This window comes from Alligator sinensis, unplaced genomic scaffold (genome assembly GCF_000455745.1).
Source record: "Alligator sinensis unplaced genomic scaffold, ASM45574v1 scaffold65_2, whole genome shotgun sequence".
NCBI classification, from domain to species: Eukaryota; Metazoa; Chordata; order Crocodylia; family Alligatoridae; genus Alligator; species Alligator sinensis.
Window position 1 is genome coordinate 1,495,859 of NW_005842071.1, and position 8,803 is coordinate 1,504,661.

Below are 8,803 nucleotides of genomic sequence, written 5' to 3' on the forward strand. Positions count from 1 at the left end.
CTGCCATCCACCACCCCTTGCTACCACTGCCCCACACCGCTGCTGAGTGTTGCCTTCCCGCAGCCAGTCACACATGTGGCTCTGTGGGCTGCTGATAGGTGGTGCGCGGTTGGCTGGGTGCGAGGTCCATGACCAGCTTGCAGAGCTGCACGTGCAACTGGCCATGGGAAAGTGGGGTGTGGTGGTGGTGCAGGGAAGTGGGTGGTGGCAGTGGCTGCCGTGTGCAAGCCCTCCCCCCTGCCACCTGCTCTGCGTCTGGCCGCTGTCACCAAAAGGGGTACACTTCTTAGTAAAGGTTGAAAACCCCTGATCTACGGCAGTGGGTACTAGACCTCTTTGCAGTCCCTCCTACTCCCTCCCTGCTAGCTTCCCTTCCCCCCCACCCCTCCTGTGCAAACTGTTCTGGCCTCACCCTGAGCTAAAAGATAATGGGCAAGCTAACTGTTAGCTACTACTTAATCTAGCTATCTAGTACGGCTGTGAACAGCTGCTGTTTTGATCTGTATTGTTGTTTTAAGTAATTATGTTCTAAGATATTTGCATCCTAGTAAAATAGTTCACTGTTGTTTATTTGAAAGCTGAGGTTCATAAGATTCAAACCAGAAATACAGTGCTCACACTTTAAGTGTAAGGGCAAACATTTAAGCATATGCTTAATTTTAAACATTTGAGCCAATTGAATTAAGTTAAGTGAAGTACATACAAAAGTCCTTTCAGGACTGGGGCCTAAATAATTTACTGAGGTCCCACAGTAAATCTGTACCAGATTTGCAAATAGAACCCAAATCTCTTAAATCCTGTGACCATCTTTGTTTGCTCTGTTTATCTATGTGCTACAGCTAATGCTTGTTGTCTTGTAAAAGAGGCTACCGGTACTTTAATTATGTATTAACAATATTTGATGAAGAAGTAAAAAGCGTAGCTTGGGTTCTCTGGCCAAACTGTAAGGTACTTTTGGACATTATTCCTCTGTTAATTGTTAAAATGTGCATTTGAAGCCCTCTTCCACCTGTTTTTAAATTAGCTCTCTGGGACATTGAGGGTCCTCATTGAAAGGTTGCATTATAAACTCTAGCGTGTCCTCATGTCTGTAAAGTGGCATGTGCACCCATGGTGCTTTATCAATACTAATGAGCTCAAGTTGCATTGTAAATTACCAGCAGCGACTAATTAGATTTTTTTTGTGTGTTTTTGGTACAGTATTGTAGAACAACACCATTTTTAACTTTGAGAACACTAAGCTTAAACAAGGATAATGCATTTATTGGAAAGAGTAATGTCATGCTTTCAAATGATAGAACAAACAAGTTGTTACTATTAAGTCCGAGGAAAAAGTATACATTCAAATTCCGAATCAAAAGTGTTCAGCTGCTAAGAGAAGACAAAGATGTATTATTGCTTAATATAAATTGAAGATTTATCACTTTGGCGGCTTCAGTGCTTAAATAATTAAGTGCATTTAAATATAGTAATTAGAAGGATAACAGCAATGGGGGGGGGGGGGGAATCAAACTGCTATCATCATAAGCAAGATTCTTTTTCTGTCAAGGTGTGCCTACTGCAGCTATTTGATGTTGTAATTTCCAGTTCGCTTCTAGAAATAAACTTGGATTTGGAATGAAATGTACTCCCTGCTTGAGGCATTCTTTTAGTTTTTCTTCTCAGCCACAAGGTGCTAAGAGAACAAATGGAAGCTTGGAATAGCATTTTAGTTATTACAATATTTTATTTTTTTGTTTTGTTGTTTTTTTTTTCCCCTATTTTACCCTGTAAAGTTGTTGTCTCTTTCAGTTAAAAGCATACTGGTAATATGAGAATAGTCCAGATTCTGTTCTTCACATAAGTAAATAGCTTGAAGTTACTACACACATGTTTCTGCTGAAGTCTGAAAATTACTTAACCCCAGGCCATCCCGGGCTATATCTGATCTATACTTATTTGTAACTTGCTATCTGAAATTGACCACCGCTGTACATGAATGTTAACTTGAACAACATAGGGTTGATCCCAAGCCAGGCAGAGTTTCAGCTTATAACATAAGACCCAGTGTCTTTTGTTTCCATAAATAAAGGATAATAAGTAGAACAGACTGTACCTGGGCATCATAGTTGGGGAAGAGTATCAGGTCTTTGAAGTATCAGTATTGCTTCCGTATCAGATCTCTGAAGTATCAGTTTTGCTTCCGTTACCTGTTAAAGCCCTAACTATTGTTTAGAGTGACGTAGAGGTGGGGTAGGTACAGGAGAGCGTTTGCTTTCCTTCTGCTTTTAGAAACAGAAACTTGTAGAGCAGGGGTTTTCAACCTTTTTGAACAAGTGTACCCCTTCTATCTCAAAGTTTCAGCTCATGTAATCCTTATATTAAAATTATTTGCGGGGGCGGGGGGGGCACTGAGTGTGAGTGCATGGGCCCCCTCCTGCCCTCCCAGCAGGTAAGTCTGTGGGGGAAGACAAAGGGCTGTGGGGGGCAGGGGGGCAGATGAAAGCCTCCATGGTGAGGACGGGAGTGGGGCACAGACGGGGGCTGGGGTGAATGTGGCACCAGCCAGGCTGGGTTACGGACAGTTGGAGCCCAGGTGGCTCATCCAGGGGAGTGGGGAGGCTCCCACCGCTGTGAGCACCCTGGTGGGAGCCCGGGGGCACATACCTCCCTAATCTGTGCGTGGGGCGGAGTCGGCTGGGCTGGGCTTTGTGCACTGCTGCAGCTGCCCCAGGAGCGGTGCAATGCCACGTGCATCCCGCTGCTGGGTGGGCAGGGTGCACAGCTCGGCCCAGTGGCAGCAGGCACGTGGTGTTGCACCACTCTTGGGGCAGCTGCAACGGCACACAAAGCCCAATGCTCAGTGGCAGCCACCTCCAGCTGCCTCCCTGAGCACAGATGGGGGGGGGCACATGCCCCCTGGGTCTCCGCTGGGGTGCGTGCAGTGGCGGGAGCTCCCACAGACCCCCTATGTATTTTTAAGTACCCCTAGGGGTACACGTACCCCTTTTTGACAACCACTGCTGTAGAGAATCCTTCTTTCAAGGATGGCAGGACCTGGATAAACTGTTCTTATATCTATACATGCTTGGAGGGAGTATAAATGTGTGTACATGTGTGGACAACAGCTTACAAAAGCATCATTGAAAATATGACTTTTGAATCCGATGACAAAACTCTTACTGATCATAATGGGGTCAGTCTTTTAACATCTTAGGACCCAGTATGTGTGGAGATGGGATCGATTAATTTTGATCAATGGTTTTTCAGATTGACTACTGGAAAAATAGAGCCAATGGCTGAATTAGAAGTTAAAAACAAGCTCCAGCCCAATTTGATTAATTAGCAACCCCCTCCCCGCCAATTCTTTTAAAGTAGGGTAGAAGTCATGCATCATGGAGGATATTTAGCTGAAAAGGCCTGCAACAGTTCAAATTAAATCAGTTGTTCAGGTAACTGGTGTAACTCTAGCAGTAGCCCTATACTGTAGACAAGTCCTGAGAACTGATGACAACTCTGAATATTTTAGCTGTGTGGTCCCTGGTCCACAAGTAAAAAAATAAAATAAAAAAATTGTCTATACCAACCTGCCTTCCTTCGAACATCCTTTAAACAGTGTCTTATGTGCCCTTTGAAATGTTACTCTTTCATGAGAAATTGGAGCTAGACTGTTCTCAGTGGTGACAGATGACTGAACAAGGAGCAATGGTTTTAAGTTGCAGCAAGGGAAATTTAGGTTGGATATTAGGAAAACTTTCTCGCTAGGAGGGTGGTGAAGCATTGGAACAAGTTACCTAGAGAGGTGGTGAACTCTCCATCCTTGGAGGTTTTGAAGTCCTGGCTCAACAAACTCCTGGCTGGAATGATCTAGTTGAGGTTGATCCTGCTTTGAGCAGGGTTGGACCAGATGACCTCTTGAGGTCCCTTCCAACCCTAATTTTGTATGATTTGGTGATTCTAATTATTGAATCAGATATATCAGGCCTGTTGTTCAGAATATTAATTATTGGATTATTGGTTAAAAAATTGAGTATTCCAAACCTTCTAACTATATAGTTCTGCAGTTGAGTAGCCTTCTACAATGGGATCCTAGATTGGGCCCAGTGCGCCATATAGGACTTGATGAAAACTGATGAAGAATTTATGACTTTTGAATTTATGAATTTATGAGAAAAAGACTTTTTCTCCTATAAATTTACAACTGTTAGCTTCAGAAAAAAATCTAATAACTGTTCTTTTTGTAGTTCATGAACATAATGATCTCTCTATGCAGGCAGCGAATTTAATAACATTAAAATAAATTGAAAACGAATAATACATATCTGCCAAAATATACTTCATTTAATTTTTCCTTGTGTGTGCTTGTTTTTACCTTCACCTAACAAGACAGCTACACTTAAGGAACAAGTTGCCATGAGCAGTGAAATTGTTATTAAGCTTTTCTCACAAGCGTCTTTGTACTTGTATCAAAGCAAATTGTGCTCGTGGTAGCAAAGTATGACATCAATGCAGGGGCCTCCCCATAAAAAAATTTCAGTGCTAAAACTTGAATATGGAGACTTTGCCCACAAAAATCCTTCCTAATATTTGTCCTCTATATATTACATAATTGAGCAGAAACCTGTTAAAAGGAAAATCTGATGATAAGAAATGAGAATTTACTTAAGAGATGTTTTGCGAAGTGGTTTCTCCCATTTTCAGAATATATTTGGCTTGGTACCCAGAAAAAATATAGTATAGCTCTACACCTTTTGGGTTTCTTTACATCCGTGTGTTGTTTTTAAGCAGGATTGATGCTACTTTATCTCTTGGCACACTGAACTCATTCATAGGACTATAATTTTCCTCCTGTTAATATATTTTAATATTTATGCATGGTTTAAGACAGTTCTCAACCTTTTGCATCTTTACGTCCCACCAGCCATTGGTCCCAAAAACCCTGGTCCCACCATGATAAACGATGGGGGGCGGCCCCCTGGCGGCCGGTCGATGAGCTCCTGCTTCCTTCCCCTGAGGCCGACACGACCCGGCATGGCTGAGGACAGTGGTGATCTTGCTGCTGTGAGCTGTCCCCCTGCTGCACTGGCGATGTGCGTCCTGTGTCTGCCGCTGCTGTGAAGGGCACAGCCCTGACCCGCTGCCCTCGCTGCAGCCCCGCGCGCAGGAGGCGCTTCCCCAGGGCAGTGCGGGGCGAGTGGCGGCAAGACGGCCCCTGTGTGGCTCTTCCACTCCCTGCAGCACCTCAGAGAACAGTGCCGTAGGGAACTCCCTGCAGGGAACAGCTGCCTCCCAGCTTCCCTCCCTTGTGACCTGGCGCTGCAGGGAGCAAAGGAGCAGCGTGGGGAGCTTCTCGCTGCCGCTCACCCTGCATTGCCCCAGTGAAACACCTCCTGCGTCCAGGGCTTTGATGCGGGGCTGCACCCCTCAAAGAGTGGCAAAGCGAGCAGCTGCTCCCCTGACACTCTGCTCCCCTCCACCAGGTGCCTCTACAGCCCAGCGGGCACAGTCTTCCCAGCCGCACCAAATTGTGTCCGCCAGGCTGCAGAGGTACCCGGGAGAGGGAAGCAGAGTGGCAGGGGAAGGGGGGGGGGTGGCTGCTCGCTGCTCCTCACTCTACCCTGCTTTCCTGCCCCAGGTATCAATGCAGCCTGGCGGGCGTGATTGGGCACAGCTGGGAAGAATGGGGCCATGCAAGGAGTGGCACACGCAGGGCGTGCATCACCAAGGCAGCGTAGGGTGAGCACCTTCTTCGCAACGGCCCCACTTCTTCCAGCCGCGCTGGATCGTGCCCTCCAGGCTGCAGAGGCACCTGGGGCAGGGAAGCAGAGTGGCAGGGAATGGTAGCTACTTTCCCTTCTGCTCTTTGAGGGGTGCAGCCCTGCATTGCAGCCCCACACACAGGAAGCGCGTTTACAGGGCAGTGCAAGGCAAGCAGCTGGGAGCAGGGTCTCCACATGACCCTGCTGTTCCTTGCCTCCCTGCCCTGGGCCTCTGCAGCCCAGAGGGGATCTCGGCACCAGTGAGCTCTGCGCGGCCATGGCAACACATTTCCTTCACGCGGAGCTGCAGTGAGGGCAGCAGCGCTGGAGCTTGCAGCCTGCCCCTGCCCCGCATACAGATCTGGGAGGTGCGGGTCCCCGCTACCCCTTGGAAGTGTGCGTGGCGTGAGAAGCTGGCCCTCCCCCGATAAGCCAGCTGCACAATGTGGCTCTGGGTCCCAAGCACCCCCTGCTGGGGAGAAGCCCCAGCTCCCTCCCTACAGGGACCTCAATTCCCCCCTCTCCCCCCCCCCCCCCCCCGTCCCCTGCCAGAGCTGCCCTGAGGCTGCCCGGGGCCACGTGCATGTGCTGTAGTAGTGTACATGCACGTGGTGCCCCCTGTCTCACCGCCTTCCTTCCTTTTCCTCCCAGCTCCCCGCAGGCTGGAACTCAGCCAGACTGCAGGGATCTCATTGCTGGCAGACTTCGTTATAAAGGAGCTTTGCTTCCAGAGGCGTCACCGAGGTATTGCTGTAATTATTTTTGAAACTTCGGGTTCCACCTAGATGACCTTCACATCCCACCAGTTGAGAAACACTGGTTTAAGGTATCTGTATACTGTTTAGAGATAGATACAGTAACATTTTTCTAAAGCACTTAATTACACTTTGAAATGGAACTGAGTTTTGTAAATCACTTGGACAATTTTGAAAAGTTTACCTTGTCGAAGTGCCAGCTACTCTGGACACATCTACATGTCGCCATGTGGTGATGTTGCTACGGCACCGTGCTTTAGTATTTCCTTTTGGAAGTACTAAAGGACGGCACAGTACAGACAGTTGCTGTGCTGTGCATGGCTAGATTTTTGTTGCTATGTCACCGTAGCAGCATGCGATACCGAGGGAGCATACCACTGTGGTGACGTAGCTGCTGATCATATGTAGATGTACGTGGTTGCTACGTGACTGTAGCATGCCATAGAGCAATGTGTAGATGCGCCCTATGTATATTTTTACTCTGAAAGAGACGGAGGGAGGGAGGGAGACAAACCTAAGAGAGAGAGAAAGGCAGTATATACACACCTGAGTTTACTATATAGAACAATAATTATTTTGTGTGTATATAAGTACTCAGAGGCATAGCTGGACAGCTGTGATCCCTGGGCAGCTGCGATACACTTGGGGCAGCGTGCTGGTTGCTGCAGTGCTGATTGCAGCAGTGTGTATATGTGTGTGTGTGTGTGTGTGTGTATATGTATGTGTCTGTGTGTGTGTATCCCGTGTTTTTTACATCTGTAGCATATCAGGGATTTGAAAAAGCAGATGACCCTAGTTCAGATGTAAGTATGCATCATCAGTGCCAACTTTTAATGTCGCATACTGGAAAATAATACTAACTCACTACAAATATTGAAAACCTTCAAAATGTTTTTCCTTTTGTGGTGCTTACTTATAATTAATATTCTAGTTCACTGGGAGGATTATTTGCTGATTTGATTAATAAATGCTGAAGTGACATTGCAGAGTATTCTCTATAAATGCACAAATAACTTTTAACAGTGAACTTTCATATTTCAAATATGACTTCAGCGTTGCACATATTTATTTAAGGGGCTAAATTATTAGGTGAATTGTGCCAAATCAGAGCAGACTGAACTTTTGCTACTTGACTACAAATTGCTTCTGAACTAGCCACAGTCCATGTTTCATTTACAGAGATTATTTTTGATGAATTTTGCTGTTTTGAAATTCTCCAAATATTCCTTACATATGTTTCACCTCATTTTGTTTAGGAAACATCTACAACCAGATCAAATACATGCTTTTTAGTCGCTCCTAGCACTTATAGTACAGATGTGAACCCTAACATGAAACTTTGTCAAAAGCTGTTGATGTTTTTTTGTATTTGTGAGCCCCCTTAAAACCTTTGACTTGCACTTCACTCATGCAAAATGTCTTGTTTATTTCATCTTAAGATGGAAAGTAACCCAAGATTTTACAGTTGCTATACAAATAATGTGTACAAAGGTGGTAAAATTCATATGCATTATAAACAGTAGAGGGCAGCCTTTTAAAGAAAGCAGGCAATATTCAACATGATTGACTTCTGCAGCTGATAAGAGGCAACTGATAAAGGATTGTGGGGGATGTAGTTGAAACAAGATGATTGTGTTCTGATGTTATGGTATACAGTAACACTCTTACTGAAACCCAGGAAATTAAAACAAGTACTGGGCCAGAATATCATTGGTGAGTAGTGTCGCCGCCGAGAGCTGCGGCGCGGGGTTCAGGGCCTTAGGAGCCCTAGTCGGCGGGCAGGTACTTGTGACGCTTGGAGTGGAATCAGGTACTGACGCGTTTTGATTAAACAAAAGATTATTTACTTACACTGCTCGTACAGTGCAGGCCAGAAGCTTGCTTCGATTACGGTTATAAACAAACTTGGGTCGGGCAGAAATTACAAAGTTTGTTGGTCTGCCTGCAAATGTGTTCGGGGTGTTCGGGCCGGCAGTCGTCTTACGTCTCGGGTGGGGGTGTGCTAGGCCCCCTTGGGTCGGTGACGGGGAGTCCTTAGTGGTTGATCAGGCCGCTAAGTTCGCTCTGAAACACGCGTGGAGTTTGCTAGGCTCCACAGTGTACTCGGAGTTCTCCACGAGGTGTGTGTGGAGTTCTCCAACTTGGGCGGAAACTGCTTCAACCTCTTATACGGCTAGCAAGCCAATCACTGGCCACCAGGTAGGAATAATTTAGAACAGTCCAATAGTGGGGTACGAATTTACATAAGATTGGCGGGAACTTTTTCGAGGTCATTAATATATAGTCACTGGGCTCTGGAGTTTTCCCCTC

The 8,803-nt window shown here is 46.1% G+C and overlaps 1 protein-coding gene across 6 annotated transcripts in view; it reads left to right on the plus strand.

The window, feature by feature from the left end:
- Positions 1 to 8,803, plus strand: part of ST7 (suppression of tumorigenicity 7) — a 219,675-nt gene that overhangs the window by 8,462 nt on the left and 202,410 nt on the right. The window contains exon 2 of one of the 6 annotated variants that reach the window (XM_025204176.1): positions 6,390 to 6,564. The exons of 4 other annotated variants lie outside the window; for them this stretch is intronic. The gene's annotated coding sequence lies outside the window, so the exon portion shown is untranslated. Of the gene's footprint in view, positions 1 to 6,389; positions 6,565 to 8,803 lie in introns of those variants that run through there. One more of the 6 variants, XM_025204174.1, reaches the window with a different exon arrangement.